The following is a 13,651-nucleotide window of genomic DNA, read 5'->3' on the forward strand; positions in this document are numbered from 1 at the left end:
GGCGCCATTTTTCTGAGTCTGTGCAGTAGTTAGGGTCCTGGCAGGAAGCAAATGACACACTCAAAAGAGGGAAACTGAAGAGATTATCACAGAGGTGAGGATTGACTTATAGAAGGCTCTCAAAGGATGGTAGGTAAATCACTAGATGCTCACCACAGAAGGAGAACTCCCTGGAGGAGAAAAATCAGGGGCAGTTATGTATGAATACAGAGAGCCAGCTTCCTTGAGAGGAAAGAGGTGCACAACCAAAGCTGAATCCCAATTTCTCCCTCCTCCCATACTTTGATGTCCTGCTGGTGCTTTACTGTCCAAACTCAAGCAGAAATCAGGATACAAGGAAACCTGGTCCGTGCTGTCCACAGAGATCTGCTCCAGGTCTAAATCAGGAAGTCAGAGCATAGATCTGGAGGCCTGAAAGAAGACATCTGTCCTCATGGGTGAGAGGAGCCTAGCTCTAGTGCACAAATGGAGGGACTGGCTTTAGATAGAAGCAAGGACAGTCCCTCTATGGTCTCTCTTTTATGCCATGAATCCTTTAACAGTTGAAACCTATTAACACTTATCAGTGTTATGTTTTTATTTTTAAATTAAATTAAATTAAATTATTTTTTTTTTTATTTTACATGTGGTCCACTCCCAAAATGAGGCTTGAACACACAACCCTAAGATCAAGATTTGCATACTCTACAAAATAAGGCAGCCAGGCATCCCCCTCATTGTTATGTTTTCAAATGCATAAAATACATAGGAGCATAAAGAAAACCAATTGTTTTGAAACACAGTTATGAAATCATTTTAAAAATCAAATCTGTGATACTTTAATGCATGTGTTTCTATACTAATGCCATAAATAATATCTAGTAGTACACTTAATAACTACCATAATTTTAAAGTAGCGATATGTTTGTGTTATAATATTCTGATGTAGATGCAAAAACTGTTTCATGGTATAAAATCCTTAAGATGTTTACTCATGATAAAAGCATAGGTGTTGCTACTGTGGTTTACTAACTACACCCATTAAAGAAAATGACTCGATTCAACAGTTATTAGAAATAAAGATGCATTTCCACATGCAAGATCATGATGGCATTAAGTCCAAGTTCCATGAGGAGGAAGTAGGATGTGAGGACAGAAGCTGACCTGTAGAGAGATATGTGGGAATGTGCAGGGCTTTCTTCTGCTTGTTTTGCATTTTGCAGTAAAGAAAGAGTCAAGTCATGTGCCAAGAATGAGGATGGAGAAATAACTGTATGAGGTCTGAGAAGACAGAAGAAGGCATGCCAGGGCCCTTAGGAAAGTGGGAAGGAGAATGGACCAGGGAAATCACATGTGAATACCAGATAGAATCAAGAGCCCATGTCAAGTTTGTGGTATGGATTTGAATAGGACACCAGTCAGCAAGGCTGTTTTCCTTCAGTCATGTTCAGCTACACAAAGACAACGACAGACTGGGGGAGAGCTGGAGTCATCAGGGTTGGGTTTCACCGAGTGAGTGGGACAAGAGATGGGCAAGGGAATAGGGGATGTGCCTAAAGGAAGGACAGTGATGATAACCCATGGAACTTAGTTTAATAAGGAGGGAAGAGAGGACTTTGAGAAAACAAGAGACAGTGAAGGAGTGGTAGGCTCAGAGGTTGTAGAGTCACAGGATGAGAGGGGATGCAGCAGAGAGATGGGAGGTAGTGGTTAGAGAATGGGATTTTAAATATAAGCTTTTGTTGTAGGCAGAGCAGTGCTCCCTTCCCAAGATGCTATATCTTAATCTCCAGAACCAATGAATATGTCACCTTAGGTGGCAAAAGGGATTTTGCCCTTAGGATTAAATTAATGTCCTTAAAGTAGGAGATTATCCCAGATTATCCAGGTTGGCCAATGTAATCACAAGAACTCTTTTATTTATTTATTTATTTATTCATGATAGTCACAGAGAGAGAGAGAGAGAGGCAGAGACACAGGCAGAGGGAGAAGCAGGCTCCATGCACCGGGAGCCCGATGTGGGATTCGATCCTGGGTCTCCACAGGATCGTGCCCTGGACGAAAGGCAGGCGCTAAACCGCTGCGCCACCCAGGGATCCCACAAAAACTCTTAAAAGTGGATGAGGGAGGCATGAGAAAAAGAGAAATCAGAGAAAGAGACGTCACAAAAGAAGTAGGGTCAGAGAGATGCAATGTCGCTGGCTTTAAAGATGGAAGAAAGGAGCCGTGAGCCAAGGAGTGTGAGTGGATTCTAGAAGCTGGAAAAGGCAAGTAAAGAGATTCTTCCCTAGAACTTCCAGAATGAATGCATTCCTGCTGACACCTTGATTTTGGCCCAAAAAGACCCATGTTGGACTTCTGAACTACAGAGTCATAAAATAGTAACTTGTGTTGTTTTGAGCCACTAAGTGTGTTATACTTTTTTTATGGCTGTGTTTGAAAGCTAATATACCTCTTTTTTTTTTTTTAATTTTTATTTATTTATGATACTCACAGAGAGAGAGAGAGGCAGAGACACAGGCGGAGGGAGAAGCAGGCTCCATGCACCGGGAGCCTGATGTGGGATTCGATCCCGGGTCTCTAGGATCACGCCCCGGGCCAAAGGCAGGCGCCAAACCGCTGCGCCACCCAGGGATCCCGCTAATATACCTCTTAATCAGTTTCATGCAAGCTTATACTTTGAGAGATTAAAGTATAATTCAAAGTGGCAAAGCAGGGATCCCTGGGTGGCGCAGAGGTTTGGCGCCTGCCTTTGGCCCAGGGGCGATCCTGGAGACCCGGGATTGAATCCCATGTCGGGCTCCCAGTGCATGGAGCCTGCTTCTCCCTCTGCCTTTATCTCTGCCTTGTCTCTGCCTCTCTCTCTATATATGACTATCATAAATAAATAATAAAAAAAAATTAAAAAAAAAACAAAGTGACAAAGCATAAACAAGAAGCAGTAAGTAGAAGACAACCATTTTTTCTAGAAAAATTAACTTAGTTGAATACTATTTAAGGCTAGCATAACACTTATGTTTATGTTTTCCTACCTACACCTAATACCTTTTTACTTCCTTGCTCATGAAATCTTTCTTTCTTTCTTTCTTTCTTTCTTTCTTTCTTTCTTTCTTTCTTTCTTTCTTTCTTTTTCTTTCCTTTCCTTTCCTTTCCTTTCCTTTCCTTTCCTTTCCTTTTCTCTCTTTTCCTCACTTCCATAGGCTTTATTGGTCTTTTTTCAGAATCCCCATTTTTTTTTTTTTAGTTTGTTTCCTTTGGAAGTCTCAATGAATGAATTTAAATAGGAAATTGAAGACCAAGGACGCCTGGGTGACTCAGCGGTTGAGCAGTTGAGCGTCTGCCTTTGGCCCAGGGTGTGACCCCGGGGTCCTGGGATCAAGTCCCACATCAGGTTCCCTCCATGGAGCCTGCTTCTCTCCCTCTGCCTGTCTCTGTGTCACTCATGAATAAATAAATAAAATCTTTTTTTTTTTTTAAAGGAAACTGAAGACTGTGAGTAAATTTGAAAAGCATGTGTATTCTAGCATATAAGGTATTATTATTGATGATGATGATGATTAACATGAATTCTCTTAAGATTTTCCTGAAAATAATACTCAGATGTGTGAAATATTTAGAACAATATTGAATGCCATCTATTACTACTGACCTAGATTGTTCTGTTCTGTACCTCAATAATATAGAGAAAGGAGGATACACAGGGTCGGAGAGAGGTTATAATGACTTCTGGAATTTTGGCTGAATCATTTATAAACCTTCCTACCGAGGCTTAAGATACATTATGGTTATATTCTGAGATCTACAAAAATAATTGGACAGGAAGAGTTATACTATGTATAGATGATTTTTCTTGAGTAAATCGCTAAGTGATTTTGTAAAAAAAAATTTTAAAACTTAATTTTCTCAAGTTAGCATCCTTTTGCATGTCTAATTTAGTATTCTTTATGTTTTAGTAATTCTACTTTATTTGAGGGGGGAAAGGGCAAGATGGCAGAAGGGTAGTTGACCTTGTCTCATCTGGTCCCTTGAATTTAGCTAGATAACTATCAAATCATTCTGAATACCAATGAATTCAACCTGAAATGTAAGAAAAGAATTGCTAGAACTCTACACATAGAAAAGTGACCACTTTCTGCAAGGTAATAGATGCAGAGAAGTGAATCCAAAATGGGAGGCTGGTATAGCCCCAGGCACAAAATCAGAACACCTGGAAATCTGCTCCAGGAGTGACATCCCTGCCTGAAATGTGCGCAGCTGGTGAAATGGGAGCAGAATCCTAGTTGGGACACTGTGGTCTCAGGATCCTTGGAGGCAGAGAAAGACCGAGGATGCCCGAGGCAGGAGAATTTCCAAGCCCTGGAGAGGGGAAACTGGTTATGGTCAGCGAGCTCGGGAGGGGGCTTTCAGCTCAGTTCCCCATAAATGAGATCTCCACTCACGGCAATGGACAGATCATCTAAGCAGAAGATCAATTAGGAATCAAGGACTTGGAAGGACATACTGGACTAGATGAGCTTCACAGATATATACAGAGCATTACATCCTAAACAACAGAATACACATTCTTAAGTGCACACAGAAAAGATCACATACTGGGTCACAAATCAGGTCTCAGCTGATATCAAAAGATTAGGATTATTCTCTGCATATTTTCAGACCACAATGCTTTGAAACTTGAACTCAATCACAAGAGGAAATTTGGAAAGAATTAAAACACATGGAGGTCCTACTAAAGAATGAATTGGTCAACCAGGAAATTTAAGAAGTCTTTAAAAAAATAGAGGGAAACTACAGAAAATGAAAACATAACTGTTCAAAAGCTTTGGGATGCAGCAAAGGCAGCCCTAAGATGGAAGTATATTACAATACAAGCCTCTCTCAAAAAATTAGAAAAATCTCAAATACACAAGCTAACCTTATACGTAAAGGAACTGGAGATAGAACAGCAAATAAAGCCTAACCAAGAAGGAGAAGAGAAATAATAAAGATTAGAGCAGAACTCAATGAAATGGAAACTAGAATAGTAGAACAGATCAATGATACTAGAAGCTGGCGCTTTGAAAGAATTAATAAGGTGGGTAAACCCCTAGCCAGAGTTATTAAAAAGAAAAGAGGAAGGACCCAAATTAACAAAAGTATGAATGAAAGAGGGATCCCTGGGTGGCGCAGCGGTTTGGCGCCTGCCTTTGGCCCAGGGCGTGATCCTGGAGACCCGGGATCAAATCCCACGTCGGGCTCCCGGTGCATGGAGCCTGCTTCTCCCTCTGCCTGTGTCTCTGCCTCTCTCTCACTCTCTCTCTCTCTCTCTGTGTGTGTGTGTGTGTGACTATCATAAATAAATAAAAATTGTTTAAAAAGTATGAATGAAAGAAGAGAGATCACAACTAACACCAAGGAAGTTAAATTTTGAGAACATGTTATGAGCAACTATATGCCAACAAATTAGGCAATGTAGAAGAAATAGATTCAATCCTCGAAATTTATAAACTACCAAAACTGAAACAAGAAGAAAGAGGAAACCTGAACAGACCCAAAACCAGCAAGGAAATTGAAGCAGTCATCAAAAACCTCCAGAAAAACAGGAGTCCAGGGCCAGATGGCTTCCCAGGGGAATAGCTACTCTTCTGAATGTTTCAAAACATAGAAATGAAAGGAAAACGTCCAAATCCATTCCATGAGGCCAGCATTATTACCTTGATCCCAAAAGCAGATGAAGATCTCATCAAAAAGAATTACAGATCAATATCCCTGATGAACATGGATGCCAAAATTCTCACCAAGATACCAGGCAATAGGATCCAACAGTACATTAAAAGGATTATTTTTTTTAAAAAAAGGATTATTCACTACAACCAAGTGGGATTTATTCCTGGGCTGCAAGGAATAAACATTCCTGAATTCAACATTCACAAATCAATCAGCGTGAGCAAACTAAGAATCATATGACCCTCTCATTTGATGCATTTGACAAAATACAACATCCTTTCTTGATTAAAATTCTCCACAGCGTAGGGATAGAGAGAACATAACTTAATATCATAAAAGTCATCTATGAAAAGCCCACAATGAATATCATTCTCAGTGGGGGGAAAACTGAGAGATGTTCCCCTGAGGTCAGGAACATGACAGGGATTCCCACTCTTACCACTGTTGTTCAACATAGTAGTAGAGGTCCTAGGCTCAGACAACTAAAGAAATAAAAGGCATTCTAATTGGCAAAGAAGAAGACTCACTCTTCACAGAAAACATGATACTTTATGTGGAGAACCCAAAAGACTCCGCCCCAAAACTGCTGGAACTCAGACAGCAATTCAGCAACAAAATTAATGCACAGAAGGACGTCTGGGTGGCTCAGCGGTTGAGCATCTGCCTTTCACTCAGGGCCTGATCCTGGAGTCCTGGGATCGAGTCCCACATCGGGCTTCTTGCATGGATCCTGCTTCTTCTCCCTCTGCCTGTGTCTCTGCCTCTCTTTTTCTCTGTTTGGCTCATGAATAAATAAAATCTTTAAAAAAAGAAAGAGAAAGAAAGAAAGAAAGAAAGAAAGAAAGAAAGAAAGAAAGAAAGAAAGAAAGAGAAAGAAAGGAAGGAAGGAAGGAAGGAAGGAAGGAAGGAAGGAAGGAAGGAAGGAGAAAACCAAAGCTGGTGGCATCACAAAGCCAAACTTCAAGCTCTATTACAAAACTATAATCATCAAGACAATTTGGTACTGGCACAAATAAAGACTCATAGATCAATGGAACAGAATAGAGATGCCAGAAATGGACCCTCAACTCTATAGTCAACTAATCTTTGGCAAAACACGAATGAATGTCCAATGGAAAAAGGACAGTCTCTTCAATAAATAGTATTGGGAAAATTATACAGCTATCTGTAGAAAAATGAAAGTGGACCATTTGCTTGCACCATTCACAACAATACACTTAAAATCAATGAAAGATCTAAGTATGAGAAAGGAATCCATCAAAATCCTAGATGAGAACATAGGCAGCAACCTCTTAGACCTCCGTGGCAGGAACTTCTTGATAGACACGTCTCCAAAGGCAATGGAAACAAAAGCATAAATGAACTATTGGGACTTCATCAAGATAAAAAGTTTCTGCACACCAAAGGAAAGAGTGAACCAAACTAAAAGACAACCTACAGAATGGGAGATGTTTGAAAATGACACATCAGATAAAGGGCTAGTGTCCAAGATCTATAAAGAACTTAGCAAATCCAAAACCCAAAAAACAAACAATCCAGTCAAGAAATGGGCAGAAGATGTGAACAGACATTTCTCCAAAGAAGACCTACACATGGCCAACAAGCACATGAGAAAATGCTCTCCATCACTTGCCATCAGGGAAACACAAATCAAAACCACAGTGAGATCCCACCTCACACCAGTGAGAAGGGTGATAATTTTTTTAAATTTTTTTATTTATTTATGATAGTCACAGAGAGAGAGAGAGGCAGAGACATAGGCAGAGGGAGAAGCAGGCTCTATGCACCGGGAGCCCGACGTGGGACTCGATCCCGGGTCTCCAGGATCGTGCCCTGGGCCATAGGCAGGTGCTAAACCACTGCGCCACCCAGGGATCCCGAGAAGGGTGATAATTAACAAGACAAGAAACAACAAATGTTGGAGAGGATGTGGAGAAAGAGGACCCTTCGTCCACTGTTTCTGGGAATGCAGGCTGGTATAGCCACTTTGGAAAATGGTATGCAGTTTCCTCAAGAAGTCAAAAATAGAGCTACCCTACAACCCAGTAATTGCACTATCAGGTATTTACCTCAAAGATACAAAAATAGTGATCCAAAAGGGCACCTGCACCCCAATGTTCATAGCAGCAATGTCTACAGTAGCCAAACTGTGAAAAGAGCTGAGATGTTCATCAACAGATGAACAAAGAAGATATATATATATAAAACATATATATATTAATGATTAGAAAGGATAAATAATTACCACTTACATCGATGTGGATGGAACTGGAGGGCTTTATGCTGAAGGAAATAAGCCAATTGGAGAAAGACACTTACCATATGATTTCAATCATATGTGGAATATAAGAAACAGCACAGAGGATCCTATAGTAAGGGAGGAAAAACTAAATGAGAAGTCATCAGAAAGGGAGAAAAACCATGAGAGATTCTTAACTATAGGAAACAAACTGAGAGGTGCTGGAGGGGAGGTAGGTAGGAGATGGGGTACCTGGGTGATGAGCATTAAGGGGGCATGTGATGTGATGAGAACTGGGTGTTATATGCAACTGATGAATTATTGGACACTACATCAGAAACTGAGTATGTACTATAGGTTGGCTAATTGAATTTAAATTTTAAAAAAAGACAAAATTCTACTTTATTTGAATGTTTTCCATTTAATACATGCTCAATATAATTATTAATATTAAAAAATTAATATTTCTCTTTTTCTTTGTGATGTTTATGTCTGGATTTGAGAGGTTCCTTTTTTAAGTAATGCTTACTCTCAATTTAATGTGATCCTTATATTAATGTCATTCTCTGAGAATAAAACAAATATACTGATATTCATATATGTATATATTCAGTATTTTATTTAATATGATATTCAAATTCATATTTTTGGAAAGATAATTTTTTGACAAGGAATTTTTTTGGGAGTATATTTTACAACTAGTCTTCCTCAAAAATTTTTTCCTAGGCTCTTAGTGAGAAGGCAAGTTGTCTTCACATTTTATGTTGCTTTCAAAATTTCTAAAACATACATTCAGAGCTGTTTAATTTCCTTCTGATCAAATGTCCAACAAAGAAAACCCCCAGACAACATCACATACCACAAAGCCTAAATTGTATAAAAGTAAACTCCCTGGCTCTTGGGCCACCACTGGAAGAACCGCATTCTTAATAGTATTTATAAAATACAAAAAAAAAAAAAAGTTTTGAGCATTTATTTGACTGCCAAACAATTGTAAATAGGACTATTACTGCCTAAGGCTCAGTAACCTCACAGTGATTCTCAAGATGCCAAGGAATCTTACACAGTATTAGATTTAATTGAATCGAGATGTTCATTTAAAATTACATGTAAAACATAGTACAAAAGTACTTTTCACATTGTTTTCTGAAATTCTATCCCTGTTGCTGCAAATGGGGTTTCACTTACAAAACAATCTTACAGGGTTCTTTTTGTTTTTCTGTTATAAAATACCAAATATTTTTGTAATCAATATTTTGTAAGCAGAAACAAGAACTCTTACAATAACATTATATTGTTGATAATGTTGGTAGCCTCCTGTCTCAGAAGAAAAGCTAAAGTCAATCCTATGACCTAGAAGACCCATCGGCATCTGGCCCTCTTTTGCAACTTCTGTCAGCTCATCTCCTATTTCTTCCCTTACTCTGTCCAACACCATTACCTGTGCCCAGCCACACTAGTGTCCTTATTATACCTTGACATATTAGCGTACTAATGTGGGCCTTTATCCATGCTGTTCCCTCTACCTGGAATATTCTTTCCAGAAAGCCACAGGGCCCACTCAATCATCTCTGCAAATCTTCATTCAAAAGTCACAATTTCAGTAAAGTCTTCCTGGGCCTTTCATTTCAGCTAACTCGTCCCTAAAATTTCATATCCCTTTCTTACTTTATTTTTATTCTTAGAACTTATCACTATTTAGCACACTACATATTTTAATTGCTTACCTGGATTTGGTACCCCAGTAGAATGTGAGCTCTATGAGAATAGTGATTTTTGCTGGATTTTTTTCTCCTGTTGTATCTATACAACTCCTTTCTCCTGTTGTATCTATAGGCCCTTTCAATGCAGACTGACACATAGAAGATCCCTAATTAAATGAAGGAATGAACTACTATTCACCTTTTATTTAGAATGAAATATGATATATGAAATATAATTAGCTAAAAAGTAATAAAATCAAGCAGAGAATTTTAAGATGGTGGCTATCATATATATTCTTACTATATGTCAAGAGTTAAGTGATAGAGAATGTATGTTCTTTATTTGTATCAGTTAGGGCCCAATCAGGAGACAGAAACTATAAAGAAATTTATTTTATTTTATTTTTTTTTAAAAACAAAGATTTTATTTATTTATTCATAGAGACACAGAGAGAGAGACAGGCAGAGGGAGAAGCAGGCTCCATGCAGGGAGCCCGACGTGGGACTCGATCCTGGGTCTCCAGGATCACACCCCGGGCTGCAGGCGGGGCCAAACACACCCTGGGCTGAAACCGCTGCGCCACTGGGGCTGCCCTATAAAGAAATTTAAATGAGATACCTGTAATATAAAAAACTATTAACTACTACAGGGGACTGCAGCAACAGGGATTGGGTAGTGGAAAGTAAATATACAAGAAGATAGAAGCAGATAAATGGAGCTACCACAATCCCTATGGCTGACACAGAGAACCTGAGGAAGAGTCGTCCCCACCACAGATAACCAGACCTTGCTGGAGAGAATGACTCCAATGGTCCCTGACTGTAAAATAAGTCACTCTGGTGCAGTGCTGGTGGAACTTCCTAGAAAGCATCCTGCCCAGGAAGCCTGTTCAAAAAGATGTGTCTCAAGGAAGACCTCCCACTGTAAAATCATCTGAGGTGGTTGCCAGGAAAAGCTGGTGCTGACTTAGTGGCACTGTAGAAACTGGATGCTAAAAAAGCCTTGCACAATGCAGGAACTTGCTGAATAAGCTCATTGCAACCAGACGGAAGCTCCTTCCTCTCGTATCTTCAGTGCCCTCTACTGACACAGCTTAACAATCTGCAACTCTGCATAAGGGATACATTTTATTTTTATTTTTATTTTTTTAATAATAAATTTATTTTTTATTGGTGTTCAATTTGCCAACATACAGAATAACACCCAGTGCTCATCCCGTGAAGTGCCCCCGTCAGTGCCCGTCACCCATTCACCCCCACCCCCCGCCCTCCTCCCCTTCCAACACCCTTAGTTCATTTCCCAGAGTTAGGAGTCTATGTTCTGTCTACCTTTCTGACATTTCCCACACATTTTCTCTCCCTTCCCTCATATTCCCTTTCACTATTATTTATATTCCCCAAATGAATGAGAACATATAATGTTTGTCCTTCTCCGATTGACTTATTTCACTCAGCATAATACCCTCCAGTTCCATCCACATCGAAGGAAATGGTGGGTATTTGTCATTTCTAATGACTGAGTAATATTCCATTGTACACATAGACCACATCTTCTTTATCCATTCATCTTTTGATGGACACCGAGGCTCCTTCCACAGTTTGGCTATTGTGGACATTGCTGTTAGAAACATCGGGGCAATTTACACGTTTAATGCAATCCCTATCAAAATACCATGGACTTTCTTCAGAGAGTTAGAACAAATTATTTTAAGATTTGTGTGGAATCAGAAAAGACCCCAAATAGCCAGGGGAATTTTAAAAAAGAAAACTATATTTGGAGGCATCACAATGCCAGATTTCAGGTTGTACTACAAAGCTGTGGTCATCAAGACAGTGTGGTACTGGCACAAAAGCAGACACATAGACCAATGGAACAGAATAGAGAACCCAGAAGTGAACCCTGAACTTTATGGTCAACTAATATTCAATAAAGGAGGAAAGACTATCCACTGGAAGAAAGACAGTCTCTTCAATAAATGGTGCTGGGAAAATTGGACATCCACATGCAGAAGAATGAAACTAGACCACTCTCTTTCACCATACACAAAGATAAACTCAAAATGGATAAAAGATCTAAATGTGAGACAAGATTCCATCAAAATCCTAGAGGAGAACACAGGCAACACCCTTTTTGAACTCAGCCACAGTAACTTCTTGCAAGATCCATCCACAAAGGCAAAAGAAACAAAAGCAAAAATGAACTATTGGGACTTCATCCAGATAAGAAGCTTTTGTACAGCAAAGGATACAGTCAACAAAACCAAAAGACAACCTACAGAATGGGAGAGGATATTTGCAAATGATGTATCAGATAAAGGGCTAGTTTCCAAGATCTATAAGGATACATTTTAAAGGGCTCATCTCAATTTTCAGACACAATAAAGGCAGCATTTGGAGCTGAGAAGCAATAAACTGAACACTGGCACATTTTCTATCTTCAAGTGTTACCATGAAGACTTCCTAGGAAGATGGCAGAGTAGAGGACCCTAAGCTCACCTCATTCCTTTGATAGAACTAGATAACACATCAGTGTAAATAACCCAGGAAATAGCCCAAAGACTAGTAGAATACACTCTCCACATCTAAATGTAGAGAAGCCACATCAAAAAAGGTGGCAAGGGGAGAGATTGGAGGGTGGGAGCTAGATGAATCTGTCGGACTGTCTGTGCAAGAAAGGGAGCCATGGGCACAGAAAGGGAGGGAAACAGACTCTTAACACCAGGGAGCCCACATGGGGAACATGAATCTCCATAGCATTTGGCTTTGAAAGTCAGAAGGGCTGAATTTCAGCCCTGCAATCAGCAGGGCTTAAAACCTGGAACTTGGAAAATCACTGGGGTCATGGGAGAGGCAGGAGGGAGAGAGGAAGCTGAGTCCTTGCCCTTAAGGAGAGAACACAACAAAGAGCCTGCAGAGGGACAGCAGAGAAGTAGCACTTTGAAAACTTTTAGGGTTATGTAGGAAGGAGATGTATTTACTAATCTCAGAACCTGTGCTGGATGGGAAGGGATTATTGGGAGACTTCTCTAGAGATAAAAGAGCTGGGATTTACCTCCCTTGCCTCCTTCATTCCCCCATAAACACATGGGCACCTGCAGGAACTATCCTGGCACCAACACTCCTACCTAACTTGCTAACAGTAAGCCCCACTCTCCATGTTCTCCTATGGTGGTAACACTGCACACCCCATGCTCATGTTCACCTGCAGTTCAGTGCTACCACATCTCTGGAAAATGCCTTGTGTGACTCAACTTAAGCCCAAGACAGCCCCAGACTAACCCACTAGCACAGGGACCAAACTCTGCCCACAACAGGGAAAGAGAGACACTGCAGATGACTAGACCCAATTACATTAGCAGGGCCCACACAATACACATAGGAGACACCCCTGGAGCCTTCAGGGAAGAGGGGACACTGCATTGCAGGGCACCATAGGACTTCTTCATAGGTCCAGTATTTTCAAGAGCCAAAGATGTAGCTGACTTTCCTAACACAAAGAAACAGACATAGAAAGTTAGACAAAGTGAGGTGACAGAGGAATATGTCTTAAATGAAAGAACAGAAAAACCACAGCAAGAGAGGTAAATGACATAGAGATAAATAATATGCCTGATAGAAAACTTAAAGTAATGGTCATAAAGATATTCACTGGACTTGAGAAAAGACTGGAGGATCACAGTGAGACCCTGAACAAATAGATAGAAAACATAAACCAATCAGAGATGAAGAATTCAATAAGTGAAATAAAAAATATACTAGAGTGAATAAATAATAGATTAGATGAAGCAGAGAAACAGATCAGTTTTACTCTGGAGGACAGAGTAACAGAAAGCACTCAAGCTGAAAGAAGAGAAAACCAATAAAAATAAATGAAAATAGACTAAGGAAACTCAGTGACCATCAAGCATAATAACATTCACATTATAGGGATCCCATTAGGGGATAAGAGAGAAGAGGGTACAGAAAATGTATTTGAAGAATTAATAGCTGAAAACTTCCCAAATCTGGGGGGTGGGAGGAATGA

Source organism: Vulpes vulpes, chromosome 5 (genome assembly GCF_048418805.1).
Source record: "Vulpes vulpes isolate BD-2025 chromosome 5, VulVul3, whole genome shotgun sequence".
Taxonomy (NCBI): domain Eukaryota; kingdom Metazoa; phylum Chordata; class Mammalia; order Carnivora; family Canidae; genus Vulpes; species Vulpes vulpes.